Genomic DNA, 17,214 nt, shown 5'->3' with positions numbered 1-17,214 from the left:
GACTGCTGCATTCCGAATCCTATTGTTCTAGGGCCAATCAGACTGCTGCATTCCGAATCCTATTGTTCTAGGGCCAATCAGACTGCTGCATTCCGAATCCTATTGTTCTAGGGCCAATCAGACTGCTGCATTCCGAATCCTATTGTTCTAGGGCCAATCAGACTGCTGCATTCTGAATCCTATTGTTCTAGGGCGAATCAGACTGCTGCATTCTGAATCCTATTGTTCTAGGACCAATCAGACTGCTGCATTCTGAATCCTATTGTTCTAGGACCAATCAGACTGCTGCATTCTGGATCCTATTGTTCTAGGACCAATCAGACTGCTGCATTCTGAATCCTATTGTTCTAGGCCAATCAGACTGCTGCATTCTGAATCCTATTGTTCTAGGACCAATCAGACTGCTGCATTCTGAATCCTATTGTTCTAGGGCCAATCAGACTACTGCATTCTGAATCCTATTGTTCTAGGGCAAATCAGACTGCTGCATTCTGAATCCTATTCAACTCAGTACATAACAGTCTTCTTAGCTCAGTCTTGTCTATACCAGGGTTTCCTAAACTTGGGTCTCCTGCTGTTTTTGGACAACAACTCCCATCATCCCTAGCAGGCAGGGTCGGGGTGATGGGAATTGTAGTCCAAAAACAGCTGGGAACCCAAGTTTGGGAAACACTAGTCTACACTGACTGAAGCTTTCTGCATGCAAAGCAGGTGTTCTGTGCCTGTGTTGGGTTAGGAAACAACTTCCAGAGGGATCCCTGGATGAGTCTTTCTTGCAGCAAAAACCAGGAGATTTGGGCGTGCTTCAGTTGTGATTTTTGCATTGCAGGGGGTTGGACTAGATGTTCCTTGGGGTCCCTTCCTGTTATGTACTGAAGCCAGTGTGGTGTAGTGGTTAAGAGCGGCAGATTCGTAATCTGGGGAACCAGGTTCGCTTCCCTGCTCCTCCACATGCAGCTGCTGGGTGACCTTGGGCCAGTCACACTTCTCTGAATCTCTCAGCCCCATTCACCTCACAGAGTGTTTGTTGTGGGGGAGGAAGGGAAAGGAGATTGTTAGCCGCTTTGAGACTCCTTAGGGTAGTGATAAAGTGGGATATCAAATCCAAACTCCTCCTCCTCCTCCTCCTCCTCCTCCTCCTCCTCCTCTTCTTCTTCTTCTTCTTCTTCTTCTCCTCCTCCTCCTCCTCCTCCTCCTCACCGTGGGCCAGCAGGGGAATACTGTAGATAGTTTTCACTCAGGTCCACATATGCAAATAAGGGATTGAAAGTGACGTTCAGTAATTGGCTAGTTACAGAAAGTGGTTACTGTTGCGTTGTAGTGGAGCTCTATATAATCAGGCTGGCTGAACCCTTCAGTTCAGTTCTGTTCTGGCCTGTGAATAAACAAGAGCTGTCTGAAGAATCGCTGTGTACTCTGATATGTTCACCCACAACTTAACACTTCCAACTCCATAGTTCTGCGATTCTGTGAGTCTTGTGGCACCTTAAAGCCATGATGGTGGCACGGAAAGAATCTGCAGAGCCTGCCACCCAGACAACGCTGGGCTTGATGGGCTGAGTACAGAGATTTCAAATATCTCTCCTCAGTGAACTCAAGTAAATTGCCCTGAGCCGGCAACTTATTTCTTTCTCAAGAGAGAGAGAGAGTTAAAAATTCTGTTGCAAATCTTTGATAACATTGCAAGCGCGCCATCTGATTTGCATCACTTTCAATGAGGCCTGTAAAACTTTGACCTCTGTGAAGGACATCACACCCCCATCTAGTGCAGGCAGGAGACGATATTCTACACAGACACACACGGCAACGCTTGCGGTTTTAATATTAGCGTAGGGGCTTTCTAGGAACAAGAAAGGAAGTGTGCAGAACTCCGTGAGGGAAATAAAGGCAGAACCATCTTGGCACTGGCTGGAAGCTGCTACCCCAAGAGACCCCAAGAGGTAAGACTGCAGCTTTTTATATATATATATGAATAATGTTTATTAACCGACCAATCAAATCAAATCAAATCACATCACATAAATTCCGAATTACAAAGCCGAATTTTAAATTTTGTTGAGGGGACCCATATTTCAAGATCCGAAGGGGGATTCTGATCATCTTCTTGCTACTGCGTTAATGTCCGAATCAGTCCAAACCAAGTTCATAATTCTATCTAGTCTTATCTTGCTGTTTCCGCATCTCATCTTGCTCGTATATTTTCTCTTTTTTCTTTATGATCTCTTCTGATAATCTCCTTAAGACGATAAACACCAATAATAATCCTGTGTGAATTTTCCGTTCATCCGATCCTCAAATCGAGAGGGTTTCCATATATCCTCGCATTCATAGATAATATCGCTCTTTCCATCATTAATCACAGAACTGTCGTTCTTAAGTCCCTCTGAGAAGTTTCACCCACAATATAAAAACAGCTCTATTTCTCTATTTTTCCTCCCAGACTTAAGTCCTCCGACAGAACTTCCCAATATGGCGACGGTATTTTTAACTGCGTCATTCCAAAGCCCTTATACATTCCACTCTCTTCTTAAAACATGCTTTGGTTAGAAAGTTTATCTCCACACAGACATAAATCCACAGCTTAAGTCCTTCAAACGACATTTCTGACTTGTGTGTGTGTGTGTGTGGGGGGAATTCTTGTTTAATCACATAGAGGAAAGAAAGGAAAGTTTTTCCCCCCTCCCTCAACCAGTCCTTTTGCCATACTGAGTCTTGGTGTGTCTTCATCTGGTTAATTCTTGTTCTTCCGACTCGTCTCGTTTATCAGAGATCTCTTCTGTTAGCAGTCTTTACTCCCCCTCCTTCCTTGAAATATGTGCATTCGCTTCATCCTAATCGTTTCTTTTGAAGTTCTTGTAGCTAGAGGCGTGGATCAGAGGCAGCGTCCAGGAGCGCCGATATCCACAGAAGGGCATTCTGCCTACTGCCCCCATCCCCTCAAATGTGGGGGTGGTATAGGGCACAGCAGGCAAGGGCAGCCCCCCCCCACAATCCTGGGGGGGGGGTAGGGAGGCTATTACGTCCATCACAGCCTCCAAATTACCTCGTGTGGGTCGGAGAGATGTTATTGTCAGCCATCTTCTGATGCGCCCCTAGTGGCCCCTGCAAGACTGCAGCTTTGGCCTGAGCTTGCTGGGGCTATGAGAGGAGCAATGAGAGTCACCCTTGGGGTACAATGTTCTGCCCCCCTCCACTGAAGACTCCAGATGTAACTATGCATACAATAAACCATATTTCTAAGACACTAGCCTCCACTGTGCCTCCATTTCCTCAACGGAAACACAACTCCAGATGAACGCCTGGAAGAAGAATATTATTTATTTATTTATTTATTTATTTATTATTTATTTATTTATTTATTTATTATTATTATTACTTGCACCCTACCCATCGGACTGATGGGACGCGGGTGGCGCTGTGAGTTAAACCACAGAGCCTAGAGCTTGCCGATCAGAAGGTGGGCAGTTCGAATCCCCGCGACGGTGTGAGCTCCCGTTGCTCGGTCCCTGCTCCTGCCAACCTAGCAGTTCGAGAGCATGCCAGTGCAAGTAGATAAATAGGTACCGCTCCGGCGGGAAGGTAAACAGCGTTTCCGTGCGCTGCTCTGGTTCGCCGGAAGCGGCTTAGTCATGCTGGCCACATGACTTGGAAGCTGTACGCCGGCTCCCTCGGCCAATAAAGCGAGATGAGCGCCGCAACCCCAGAGTCGGCCATGATTGGACCTAATGGTCAGGGGTCCCTTTACCCTAACCTAACCCATTGGACTGAGTTGCTCCAGCCATTCTGGGTGGAACCCTCTGGAATCTTCCTAGCACACAGCAGAGATTTGGGGTGCTGCGCAACCTTCGTAACAATACTTTGCTTTCAGTCTTGTCTCCCAGCCGAGAGTGGTTCTGTTGGTGGTGTTGCAGGGTGAGCAATATTGGCAAGGTTTTTATGGGAGCGGGTGGCGCTGTGGTCTAAACCACTGAGACTCTTGGGCTTGCCAATCAAAAGGTTGGCGGTTCGAATCCCCAATACAGGGTAAGCTCCCGTTGCTCTGGCCCAGCTCCTGCCAACCTAGCAATTCAAAAGCACATTGGTGCAAGTAGATAAATAGGTACCACTGCGACGGGAAGGTAAACGGCACTTCTGTGCACTGCTCTGGTTTCTGTCACGGCGTTCCGTTGCGCCAGAAGCTGTTTAGTCCTGCTGGCCACATGACCTGGAAAGCTTTCTGTGTACAAACGCCAGCTCCCTTGGCCTGAAGTGAGATGAGTGCCGCAACCCCACAGTCGCCATTGACTGGACTTAACAGTCCAGGGGTCCTTTACCTCTTTTTTCCCTTCTGTGTGTGCATTGATCCTCATTTGCTTGCGGGGAGATTAGATGACGCTGGCTATTTAATGAGCATTCGTTCTGATTTGTTTGTGGGGAAGTCGGACGATGCTACATCAAGGCTAGTGATACTTGACATATCACCCAGGGGTCCTTTACCTAATAGTAGTAGTAGTAGTAGTAGTAGTAGTAATAATAATAATAATAATGTTATTATTTATACCCCACCCATCTGGCTGGGTTTCCCCAGCCACTCTGGGCGGCTCCCAACAGAATATGAAAAACGCGATAAAACCTCAAATATTTAAAACTCCCCTAACTTACCTATTGGCAAGGTTCAATAGCAAGCGAAACAGCATTTGAACAGCATTTGAAACGCACACCATGTCTTGGGTCCCCCTCCGACCTGCACCACATCCTGGGGCTGCCAGTTCCCGCTCTGTCCCTTTCGTCCCTTTCTGCCTTTGAAAAAACCTTCATTCGAGAAACCTGTTCTAAAATACTTAGACCCTCCCAGCGCTAGGACATTGGTGATTGATTAGGCCCTGGAAGGTATCCAAGATAACACTTTGAGAGAAATTAAAAACACCTCCTTGCCTACAGAGCCTGTGAAACGCCATGTACCTGAAGGGCAGGAGTCTTAACTTTTGGAAGTGGTTTCAATAACACGACACCTCTTCTCTTTCTCTCTTTCTCCCTCTCCCCCTCTCCCCCTGCCCCCCTTTTCTTGCCCTCTACCTGGAGATACATTTGAATAGGAGCCAGCTTGTTTTGACCGCAGCGTGCAGAAGGCTCGCCTCTGTAACTCAGCCCTGCTCCAAAACAGCTGCTAGTAAACCTCAGGACTTTGCAGAAGTTAAAATGTTAATTCATAAACTGGGTTAGAAACAACTTAATGCACCCATTACGATCCCATGGAAAGACTTTCAAGGAGGGATATGTAGAAAATGTAACTTGAAAAAAAAAAAAAGACATTGCACATATTTTTGTAAACCATGAAATCTTTAAGAAAAATATGTTTTTAAAAAAGGAGGGTTGGCAGGAGGGCTTCGGTTCAGAGTACTTTTTAATGTGAATCTACAGCGCGCGTCAAATTGCTCCGGGATTCTTTATGGGATCCGTAAGATAAATAAATAAATTTATGGCGCTTGAAAACCTTCTCAGGACTGCAGAGACAAAGGACTTCTGCATCCCTGACCGTTCTGACAGGCCTTCAGTAAAATGACTTCTGATTGGCCAGCTGCACTATGCATTGGGCATAGCTGAGAGAGGGAGACAACCCTGCCTTTAAAAAACAGAACCACAAAGTGGAACAACCCCCCGGAACAAAGAGGGTCTTGCCGGGAGAAGCAGCAGCAGGGTGAAGAAGAAAAAAAACAATGTCAGTGTCAACTCTAAGATGAAGTGATGGAAGTGGGAAGAGAAAATATTTATTAGCACCTACCGGCATCTGACAAACGCTGGCCAGAGTGGTGCATTCTCTGGTTATCTCCCGCTTGGAGTACCGCAATGTGCTCTGTGTGGGGCTACCTTTGAAGGTGACCTGGAAACTACAACTAAATGCGGCAGCTAGACTGGTGACTGGGAGCGGCCGCCGAGACCACATAACACCAGTCTTGAAAGACCTACATTGGCTCCCAGTACGTTTCCAAGCACAATTCAAAGTGTTGGTGCTGACCTTTAAAGCCCTAAACGGCCTCGGTCCAGTACACCTGAAGGTGCATTTCCACCCCCATCATTCTACCCGGACACTGAGGTCCAGCGCCGAGGGCCTTCTGGCAGTTCCCTCACTATGAGAAGCCAAGTTACAGGGAAGCAGGCAGAGGGCCTTCTTGGTAGTGGCACCCACCCTGTGGAACGCCCTCCCCCCAGATGTCAAAGAGATAAACAACTACCAGACTGTTAGAAGACATCTGAAGGCAGCCCTGTTTAGGGAAGCTTTTAATGTTTAACAGACTACTGTATTTTAATATTTTGTTGGAAGTGGCCCAGAGTGGTTGTCCAAAATGTCATAGAGGGCATCAGATAGTTGGCTTTCTGGTATCTCAGCCAGGCTCATCCTTGTTTTTTTGGGCCTTGGGTCTTTAGCTGAGCTAGTATTTCACAGCTCCTGAGTTCATAACCCCAAAGCCACCGACCAGCCCTTTCCCTATCTGGTTTCATCTCTCCAAAAGCCTCCCTGGTCGTGCATAGTTTCTCGCTGAGCTGTGCTGGAACGACTCTCTCCAGCCATTAAATCCCACTCACGTCACTTTCTCCCACATCCACCCCCCCCCTTCTCTCTGGGGCTCGTGCAGAAGAATCCTCTGGCAAGGCTGCCTTCTGCACCTGCTACTCCTCCGAACCCCTTTCTTCTGCCTCGGAAACTTCTGGCTGCGATGAATGGGCTTTGCAGCGATTCACGGTGCAAGGAGACGCTGTAGGCAGCGGGGAAAGAATATGAAATTGGGGCAGATCGTTTCCCCCCCTTCCCCTATTAAAGGTAAAGAGACCCCTGACCATTAGGTCCAGTCGTGGACGACTCTGGGGTTGCGGCACTCATCTCACTTTCTTGGCTGAGGGAGCCGGCGTCCAGCTTCCGGGTCATGTGGCCAGCATGACTGAGCCGCTTCTGGCGAACCAGAGCAGCACACGGAAACGCCGTTTACCTTCCCGCCAGAGCGGTACCTATTTATCTACTAGCACTTTGACGTATTTTCGAACTGTTAGGTGGGCAGGAGCTGAGACGGAAGAATGGGAGCTTACCCCGTCGCGGGGATTCAAACTGCTGATCTTCTGATCAGCAAGCCCTAGGTCTGTGGTTTAATCCACAGCGTCACCCGCGTCCCACAGCGCCACCAGCTTTGTGCTTTATGTAAGTTGAAATCCACAGATGAAACGAAGAGCAAACCGCGCGATGCATCAGTGATGAAATGAAACCCGTGCTGCGGAAGGAGGCTGATGCAGTGCAGTCAAGGGGGGGGGGGAATGCGTCAGGAGAAGAAGCTCAGTGGTTGGAGACAGGCAGACAAGGATGTGGACGCCAATATCTGCCCAAAATGAAGCTGAGGGACCCTAGGCCTGCACTTCAACACGAAGGAGGGGTTAGCTGGGTCTCTTGCTTTTACTTTAACCGATGAGCTCAATAGGAATCTGAGAATCTGGAAGGGGTCCCTGAGGGTCATCCAGTCCAACCCCCTGCAATGCAGAAATCTCAACTAAATAATCTATGGCAGGTGGCCATCCAATCTCTGCTTTAAAATCTCCAGTGAAGGCGAGACTTCTACGTTCCGAAGGAGTCCATTCCACTGTCAAACAGCTCTTCCCATCAGAAAGTTCTTCCTGATGTTTAGTCAGAATCTCCTTCCTTGAAACTTGAAGCGATGGGTTCGAGTCCCACCCTCCAGAGCAGGAGAAAACAAACTTGTTCCATCCTCCATGTGAAAGCCCTTAAGATATTTGAAGATGACTCTCCTATCTCCCTTCAGTCTCCTTTATTTCCGGGCTTAACATCCCCAACTCCTTCCATTTGTTGTTGTTTAGTCATGTCCGCCTCTTTGTGACCCCCTGGACCAGAGCACGCCAGGCCCTCCTGTCTTCCACTGCCTCCCGCAGTTTGGTCAAACTCATGTTTGTAGCTTCGAGAACATTGTCCCACCATCTCATCCTCTGTCATCCCCTTCTCCTTGCGCCCTCCATCTTTCCCTACATCAGGGTCTTTCCCAGGGAGTCTTCTCTTCTCATGAGGTGGCCAAAGTCTTGGAGCCTCAGCTTCAGGATCTGTCCTTCCAGTGAGCACTCAGGGCTGATTTCCTGAAGAATGGAGAGGTTTGATCTTCTTGCAGTCCATGGGACTCTCAAGAGTCTCCTCCAGCACCAGAATTCAAAAGCATCCATCCTTCGGCGATCAGCCTTCTTTATGGTCCAGCTCTCACTTCCATACATCACTACTCCTTCCATATTCCTTCCATTCTTTATTTTATTTGAAGCATGTCTAAACCACCCAACACTTGCAAACATAATGTCAGTGTGCAAAAAAGAGAAACAAATTCAGCGTACCAAGTTAAAAACTTAAGAATACATTAAATCAATCTGTTAAACCAACAGTGGGGTCACACAAACGGGTGTGTAATGCCTATTTCTGCCTCTAGCAACCCCCCCCCCCAAAAAAAAACCAAACAACTACCTCCCTTTTCCATCTGGTGCATTTTCACCATGACAAAGTTCCCTTCCTATTTTCACTGTTTGCTGCTGCTCACTTTTTCTGGGACCCCAAGAAATGGGGGTTGGAGGCGCATCCTTCAAAGGACATTCTCTGGGAACCTTGTAGAGACATCCCCCTTGCCTCCTCTAGAGGGAGCCGCAGCTATGGTCCTTGGATCAAGTGGAAATAAGCAGCCGAAATCTGAACATAATTTGTGTAGCACTGAGATACAGTGGTGCCCCGCAAGACAAATGCCTCGCAAGACGGAAAACCCGCTAGACGAAAGGGTTTTCCGTTTTTTATGCGCTTCGCAGGACGAATTTCCCTATGGGCTTGCTTCGCAAGACGAAAATGTCTTGCGATTCTTGAGATTTTTTTTCCGCTCCCCACCCCCTTTTTCTAAGGCACTAAGCTGCTAATAGCCTTTTAGCAGCTAATCCACTAATGGGCTTGCTTCGCAAGACGAAAAAACCGCTAGACGAAGAGACTCACGGAACGGATTCTTTTCGTCTTGCGAGGCACCACTGTACTGCCTTGCAATATATATGTATATAAACTATGGTTGCCGTATCTCAAACAGTGAAAATCCAGATAGAGGTTGTCCGCACAGACAATGCTTCCGACTGCAGTATTCCGGATATGTCCGGAAAATTCTGGACATATGGCAACCCTAATTAATTAATTAGGGGTGGGTGAATCTGTCAATTTCAATTTCTCTGTTTCTCATTTTTCCAGTCTTAAATTCAGTTCTCCACATTTCCTCATCGGATTAAGATTCTTTTTTAAAAAAAAATTTAATGTCTGCATTAAAAATTCGTTAACCACTGCATTTTAGGTCTGTAGCTTTGCCATAGACTGAGTCACATTTTTCCAAGCAACTTCCCTTGATATAATGTGTTTTTGTTTATTATTTTCATGAATATGTGCATTTTTTTTGGTGTGTGCCAACACTCTGGCAGCTGCTAACAGATAAATTATCACATCAGTAGATTCCAGGCAGGCCCTCAAAACTCAAAGCCCCACCCTGTAAGGACAGCAATTTTTGAATGTATTTCTGACACTCCCAGGAAGTGGGAGTAAATACCAGTTAAAACCCAGGAAAGTTGGGGGTAACTGTTTTTTCTTAGAGGCCGCCAATGCCTGTTTTTTTCAAAAAATAAAAAATGTGAGCAGCTTGTTAACTGACCATTATAAGAATCTTGCAACATTAAGAACTGGGTGCCTGAGTTTGCTTGCTTTCCTCCTCCCTGCCCATCGCTTTTTTCTTTTTGTGCTGTGTCTGTTTAGATCTTAAGCTTAAAGGCAGGAATTATGTTTTCTCGGTAAGCCACTCTGGAAGCCGTTCCAGCTGAGGAGCGGAGGTAGAAATGCTTTGACTGGCTAAACAAACAAAACTGCAGAACCCACATGACGTTGGGATTTATTTTTGGGGCTTGCCTATAAATAGGCGAGCTGCCTTCTGTGGTTAAGCGGTTAACTGAATACTCTCAGTCACGCCACTTGTGCAAACTCTGACCTCCTTTGCAGCCCAACAGTGACAGATAAGGTATACTGCTTTGTTCAAGACAAACAAGAACTCCCAACGCCACCGCTTCCAAGGGATCGTGCCTTGCCAGTTGAATAAACCTCGTATAAACCTGCAGTCGTGTTTGCCAACTTCTTAGGGCTTGTTCCAGGCTTGTGGCATACACTCCTAATATATCCTGAAAGCTTTGGCCCAAAGGAAGCAGGCACAACCTAGCTCATCTTGTTTGTTGATTCCTGAACTTCCTTCTGCCACAGAATGCAAAACTGCGCTCACATGGCTGGCAAGTATCTGCTGTCCTCGCAGGCAATGGCCTGAGCATTTATTTGTATGCTGCTTTTCCATAGTTAAAACCATGCTCAAGGTGGCTTACAACATGAAAAAGATTACATACTTCTTCTTTGGCGATCACTTGTAGCTGAATAAGATTGTCTTCCATGAACATGGTCTTAACAGTGAGTCCGTAAGTGACTGTGGAGGCCAATTCTGGATCCACACATCCTTCCAAAGTGGGGACATAGGTTTCCGGGCAGGAGTTGATCACAGTGAGGGTTTGCCAAGCGTGCCTTCCTCTTAGCATGTTTCTCCCTTGCGTCCTGAGTTTGAGTGTCTTCAAAGCCCAGGTCACCTTTGGTAAAAGCTGTTCTCCAGCTGGAGCATTTGCAGGCCAGTGTTTCCCAATTGAAATATACTCGGAGTTGAGTGTGGATTTCATGTTCTTTATTCAGCTCATAGTAGTGAGGAATGGAAGTTCCCCTGAGATGTCTGTTTTATATACAGTGGTGCCCCGCAAGATGAATGCCTTGCAAGACGGAAAACCCGCTAGACAAAAGGGTTTTCCGTTTTGGAGGTGCTTCGCAGGACGAATTTCCCTATGGGCTTGCTTCGCAAGACGAAAATGTCTTGCGATTCCTGGGGGTTTTTTTTCCGCTCCCCACCCCCTTTTTCTAAGGCACTAAGCTGCTAATAGCCTTTTAGCAGCTAATCCGCTAATCCCTTAAGCCTTTAATAGCCGCTAATAGCCGCTAATAGCGCTAATCCGCTAATCCGCTAATCCGCTAATGGGCTTGCTTCGCAAGACGAAAAAACCGCTAGACGAAGAGACTCACGGAACGGATTCTTTTCGTCTTGCGAGGCACCACTGTACATTATTTACACACTAGGCCCCACATGATTGGCTAATTCCGGGATTCTCCTGTAGGCCAATCAGGTTGTGGATTCACTTCCACCTGGAGTTGGATTGGGTGGCTCCTGTGGACCAATCAGACTGCTGCATTCTGGATCCTATTGTTCTAGGACCAATCAGACTGCTGCATTCTGGATCCTATTGTTCTAGGACCAATCAGACTGCTGCATTCTGAATCCTATTGTTCTAGGACCAACCAGATAGCTGCAATTTGGATCCTATTCAACTCAGTACATAACACCAGTTATCAGTGTTTATGTAACATTTTGAAAATTTGCCTTAAGAGCATCTTTAAACCTCTGTTGTATTTCGCTTTCCATTCTTAAGTTGGGAATAGAATAGTTGCTTTGGAAGACGATCATCAGGCATCTGAACAACATGACCAGTCCAATGAAGTTGATGTTGGAGAATCATTGCTTCGACACTAGTGATCTTTGCTTCTTCCAGTACACTGGCATTAGTTCGCCTGTCTTCCCAAGTGATAAGTAAAATTTTGGGGAGACACCATTGATGGGTGACCCTGCTGGGAGTACAAGACTCCTGACGGCTTCGCTCACAAGGATCATAGGAATGTGCAAGCCCACTCACCACAACACGGTGATGATCCCATAAGTGAGATTACATAATTACAAATATATCAAAAGTATATTGCCTTAACTTTTAGACTGTAAGCTGCGTGGACCAAGTGTTGGCACTTGGTAAATATAGGTCAACTGTGTTCAGGTAGAAATAGCCTGGCAAGATTGCTGGTTGGAAGGATAAAGAAAACCTAAGGTTTATTACACATGGCGAACAAAGCCATTCTAAGGGCAGGTCCTACATGTGCCCAAGATGGAGGCAATAAGTTGGCCCCAGCGCAGGCTAACTCATAATGACTGAACTTTTAGAAGAAGCAGGAAGGAAGTAAAGTCTGGAAGGATTTTCCAACAACTCAGTGGTTTTCTGACTATCGCCCCCTCTGGTTCTGGTGGGTTATAGCAAGCGTTGCTTCACTCCCAACAGCGGGGACCTCACTTTAATTTATTTATAGGAAACATTTATATCCACCTTTTGCTAAAAAGTGCCGGGTGGCTAGGCTAGTCAAACAGGAGATATACCAATAAAGTGTAGGAGCAGGATGATCTCTTTTTCTTTTAGCTGTGTAAGTTATTCTATAAAGCGTCATTTTCACTGGTAGGGTAAAGGTAAAGGTACCCCTGCCCGTACGGGCCAGTCTTGACAGACTCTAGGGTTGTGCGCCCATCTCACTCAAAGAGGCCGGGGGCCAGCGCTGTCCGGAGACACTTCCGGGTCACGTGGCCAGCGTGACATCGCTGCTCTGGCGAGCCAGAGCCGCACACGGAAACGCCGTTTACCTTCCCGCTAGTAAGCGGTCCCTATTTATCTACTTGCAGTCTGACATGCTTTCGAACTGCTAGGTTGGCAGGTGCTGGGACCGAACAACGGGAGCGCACCCCGCCGCGGGGATTCGAACCGCCGACCTTTCGATCGGCAAGCCCTAGGCACTGAGGCTAGGGTAAGCTGAATCAATTCATTTTTTAAAAACAGTGCTGAGCCCTTGTGTTACAGTTCACAATAAAAACCCTTTCTAAGATCACTCATGCCACTGTTTGTAACTACTGTAAATCCTGATTATCTGAGGAGGAATAAATAATACCAGAAGGATGCCAAGAGTATTGTGGTTACAGTCAAAATATTTTCATGAGGAGCACTGGACGAGTTTTGCTTTCGGGATCTCACGAGAGTCTCTAGTTTGGCAGTGTTTGGGTGTCATTAACTTTGTCCGCTGCCAGCGCTTGCAGAGTTTATCATTAATTATTAGGCTCATTATTAACTGCACTTCTAGCTCCTCCTTGGAGAATTCTGAACGTGGAAAAACACACAGAAATGCATTCCTTCTGGAACTAGATTTCAAATTTGGGGAGGGGGAGGATGGACAGGGGAAAGACGTGGTCAGGAGAAGCCAAAGATGTCCAGATGTGTAATTTCCTTGCGTGTTTGCTGTTAAAATGTCCACCAGCCAACTCCGTCAAATGTGCCAGCAATGTCACATGACCTACGAGCTTCTCATAGGCATCTGGTCGGCAACTGCGAGAACAGATTGCTGGAGTAGATGGGCCTTTGGTCGGATCCAGCACTTTGCCTCTTCTTTTTTTTATAATATTTATTACTTTTTGAACAATTTAAACATTACACAACCAAACATAAACAGAAAAATCAAAACCAATACAACATAAAGACACTACATAACACTAAACATATTAAACTAAACAAAACCAAACAAGACAATTTAACACTCAAACAATTTCAATATCATATCTTTCATTTACTTCTTTCACCGACCTCCTTACACCTCCCTTTTTGTATTCCACTTCTATCAAATGTTTCAGCAATTCCTTTCCATCTTCCTCTGTTATCTGTCGTATAATTATCCTAGCACATTCTACCCTTATTTTACTTTTAAAATTCCATTAATCTATTTATACATAAATCCTTATAACATTTCTACTAAAGCCATATAACTTCATTCCAGCGTTTTTGTTGTTTAGTCGTTCAGTCATGTCCGACTCTTCGTGACCCCATGGACCAGAGCACGCCAGGCACTCCTGTCTTCCACTGCCACCCGCAGTTTGGTCAGATTCATGTTTGTAGCTTCGAAAACACTGTCTAACCATCTCGTCCTCTGTCGTCCCCTTCTCCTTGTGCCCTCCATCTTTCCCAACATCAGGGTCTTTTCCAGTGAGTCTTCTCTTCTCATGAGGTGGCCAAAGTATTGGAGCCTCAGCTTCACGATCTGTCCTTCCAGTGAGCACTCAGGGCTGATTTCCTTAAGAATGGATGCGTTTGACCTTCTTGCAGTCCATGGGACTCTCAAGAGTCTCCTCCAGCACCATAATTCAAAAGCGTCAATTCTTCGGCGATCAGCCTTCTTTATGGTCCAGCTCTCACTTCCATACATCACTACTGGGAAAACCATAGCTTTTACTATACGGACCTTTGTTGGCAAGGTGATGTCTCTACTTTTTAGAATGCTATCTAGGTTTGCCATTGCTTTCCTCCCTAGAAGCAGGCGTCTCTTAATTTCGTGGCTGCTGTCACCATCTGCAGTGATCATGGAACCCAAGAAAGTAAAATCTCTCACTGCTTCCATTTCCTCCCCTTCTATTTGCCAGGAGGTGATAGGACCAGTGGCCATGATCTTCGTTTTTTTTTATGTTGAGCTTCAGACCATATTTTGTGCTCTCCTCTTTCACCCTCAATAAAAGGTTTTTTAATTCCTCCTCACTTTCTGCCATCAAGGTTGTGTCATCTGCATATCTGAGGTTGTTGATATTTCTTCCAGCAATCTTAATTCCGGCTAGGGATTCATCCAGCCCAGCCTTTCGCATGATGAATTCTGCATATAAGTTAAATAAGCAGGGAGACAAGATACAGCCTTGTCGTACTCCTTTCCCAATTTTGAACCAATCAGTTGTTCCATATCCAGTTCTAACTGTAGCTTCTTGTCCCACATAGAGATTTCTCAGGAGACAGATGAGGTGATCAGGCACTCCCATTTCTTTAAGAACTTGCCATAGTTTGCTGTGATCGACACAGTCAAAGGCTTTTGCATAGTCAATGAAGCAGAAGTAGATGTCTTTCTGGAACTCTCTAGCTTTCTCCATAATCCAGCGCATGTTTGCAATTTGGTCTCTGGTTCCCCTGCCTCTTCTAAATCCAGCTTGCACTTCTGGGAGTTCTCGGTCCACATACTGCTTGAGCCTTCCTTGAAGAATTTTAAGCATAACCTTGCTAGCGTGTGAAATGAGTGCAATTGTGTGGTAGTTGGAGCATTCTTTAGCACTGCCCTTCTTTGGGATTGGGATGTAGACTGACCTTCTCCAATCTTCTGGCCACTGCTGAGTTTTCCAAACTTGCTGGCATATTGAGTGTAGCACCTTAACAGCATCATCTTTTAAAATTTTAAATAGTTCAGCTGGAATACCATCACTTCCACTGGCCTTGTTATTTGCAATGCTTTCTAAGGCCCATTTGACTTCACTCTCCAGGATGTCTGGCTCAAGGTCAGCAACCACACTACCTGGGGTGTACGAGACATCCATATCTTTCTGGTATAATTCCTCTGTGTATTCTTGCCACCTCTTCTTGATGTCTTCTGCTTCTGTTAGGTCCTTACCACTTTTGTCCTTTATTATGGTAATCTTTGAACGAAATGTTCCTTTCATATCTCCAATTTTCTTGAACAGATCTCTGGTTCTTCCCATTCTGTTGTTTTCCTCTATTTCTTTGCATTGCTCATTTAAGAAGGCCTTCTTGTCTCTCCTTGCTATTTTTTGGAATTCTGCATTCAATTTCCTGTATCTTTCTCTATCTCCCTCGCATTTTGCTTGCCTTCTCTCCTCCGCTATTTGTAAGGCCTCATTGGACAGCCACTTTGCTTTCTTGCATTTCCTTTTCATTGGGATGGTTTTCGTTGCTGCCTCCTGTATAATGTTTCGAGCCTCCATCCATAGTTCTTCAGGCACTCTGTCCAGCAATTCTAAATCCTTAAACCTGTTCCTCACTTCCACTGTGTATTCATAAGGGATTTGGTTTAGATTGTATCTTACCGGCCCAGTGGTTTTTCCTACTTTCTTCAGTTTAAGCTTGAATTTTGCTATAAGAAGCTGATGATCTGAGCCACAGTCAGCTCCAGGTCTTGTTTTTGCTGACTGTATAGAGCTTCTCCATCTTTGGCTGCAGAGAATATAATCAATCTGATTTCGATGCTGCCCATCTGGTGATGTCCATGTGTAGAGTCGTCTCTTGTGTTGTTGGAACAGAGTGTTTGTGATGACCAGCTTGTTCTCTTGACAGAACTCTATTAGCCTTTGCCCTGCTTCGTTTTGAATTCCAAGACCAAATTTGCCAGTTGTTCCTTTTATCTCTTGATTCCCTACTTTAGCATTCCAATCCCCTATAATGAGAAGAACATCCTTCTTTGGTGTCACTTCTATAAGCTGTTGTAAGTCTTCATAGAATTGGTCAATTTCAGTTTCTTCAGTACCAGTAGTTGGTGCATAAACTTGGATTACTGTGATGTTAAAAGGTCTGCCTTGGATTCGTATCGAGATCATTCTATCATTTTTGAGATTGCATCCCAGTACAGCTTTTGCCACTCTTTTGTTGACTATGAGGGCCACTCCATTTCTTTTACGGGTTTCTTGCCCACAGTAGTAGATATGATAGTCATCCGAACTGAATTCGCCCATTCCCGTCCATTTTAGTTCACTGATGCCCAAGATGTCAATGTTTATTCTTGCCATCTCATTTTTGACCACATCCAACTTACCCAGGTTCATGGTTCTTACATTCCAGGTTCCTATGCAATATTTTTCTTTACAGCATTGGACTTTCCTTTCGCTTCCATGCATATCCGCAACTGAGCGTCCTTTCGGCTTTGGCCCAGCCGCTTCATCAGCTCTGGATCTACTTGTACTTGTCCTCCGCTCTTCCCCAGTAGCATGTTGGACGCCTTCCGACCTGAGGGGCTCATCTTCCAGCGTCATAACTTTTATATACCTGTTGTCTTTGTCCATGGAGTTTTCTTGGCAGGGATACTGGAGTGGCTTGCCGATTCCTACTCCAGGTGGATCACGTTTGGTCAAAACTCTCCACTATGACCTGTTCATCTTGGGTGCCCTGCTCGGCATAGTTCATAGCTTCTCTGAGTTCCTCAAGCCCCTTCACCACGGCAAGGCAGTGATCCATGAAGGGGTCCAGCGTTTTAACATTCATTAATTTTGCAGTATTTCTGTAAATAATCTTTAAACTTTTTCCAGTCTTCTTCCACCAACTCCTCTCCCTGGTCTCAGATTCTGCCAGTCATTTCCGCCAGTTCCATATAGTCCATCAACTTCATCTGCCATTCCACTTTGCCTCTTCTTAGCTTCTCAGGTTATGACAGTTTTAAAAAATGGTGATTGGAGAGATGACTGTTTTTGTCCAAGGCCACACGGAGAA

At 45.8% G+C, this 17,214-nt stretch overlaps 1 protein-coding gene across 1 annotated transcript in view; it reads left to right on the top strand.

Moving 5' to 3' along the window:
- Window positions 1-1,839: 1,839 nt before the first annotated feature.
- Window positions 1,840-17,214, top strand: part of LOC310673942 (uncharacterized protein) — an 81,182-nt gene continuing 65,807 nt past the window's right edge. Inside the window, exon 1 of the mRNA XM_083432789.1 lies at window positions 1,840-1,940. The gene's annotated coding sequence lies outside the window, so the exon portion shown is untranslated. The remainder of the gene's footprint in view (window positions 1,941-17,214) is intronic.

Source organism: Podarcis tiliguerta (genome assembly GCF_965153285.1).
Source record: "Podarcis tiliguerta genome assembly, chromosome: 3".
Classification (NCBI taxonomy): Eukaryota; Metazoa; Chordata; class Lepidosauria; order Squamata; family Lacertidae; genus Podarcis; species Podarcis tiliguerta.
Note: the sequence above shows the minus strand (reverse complement) of the source record. Positions and strands in the feature narration are given on the sequence as shown.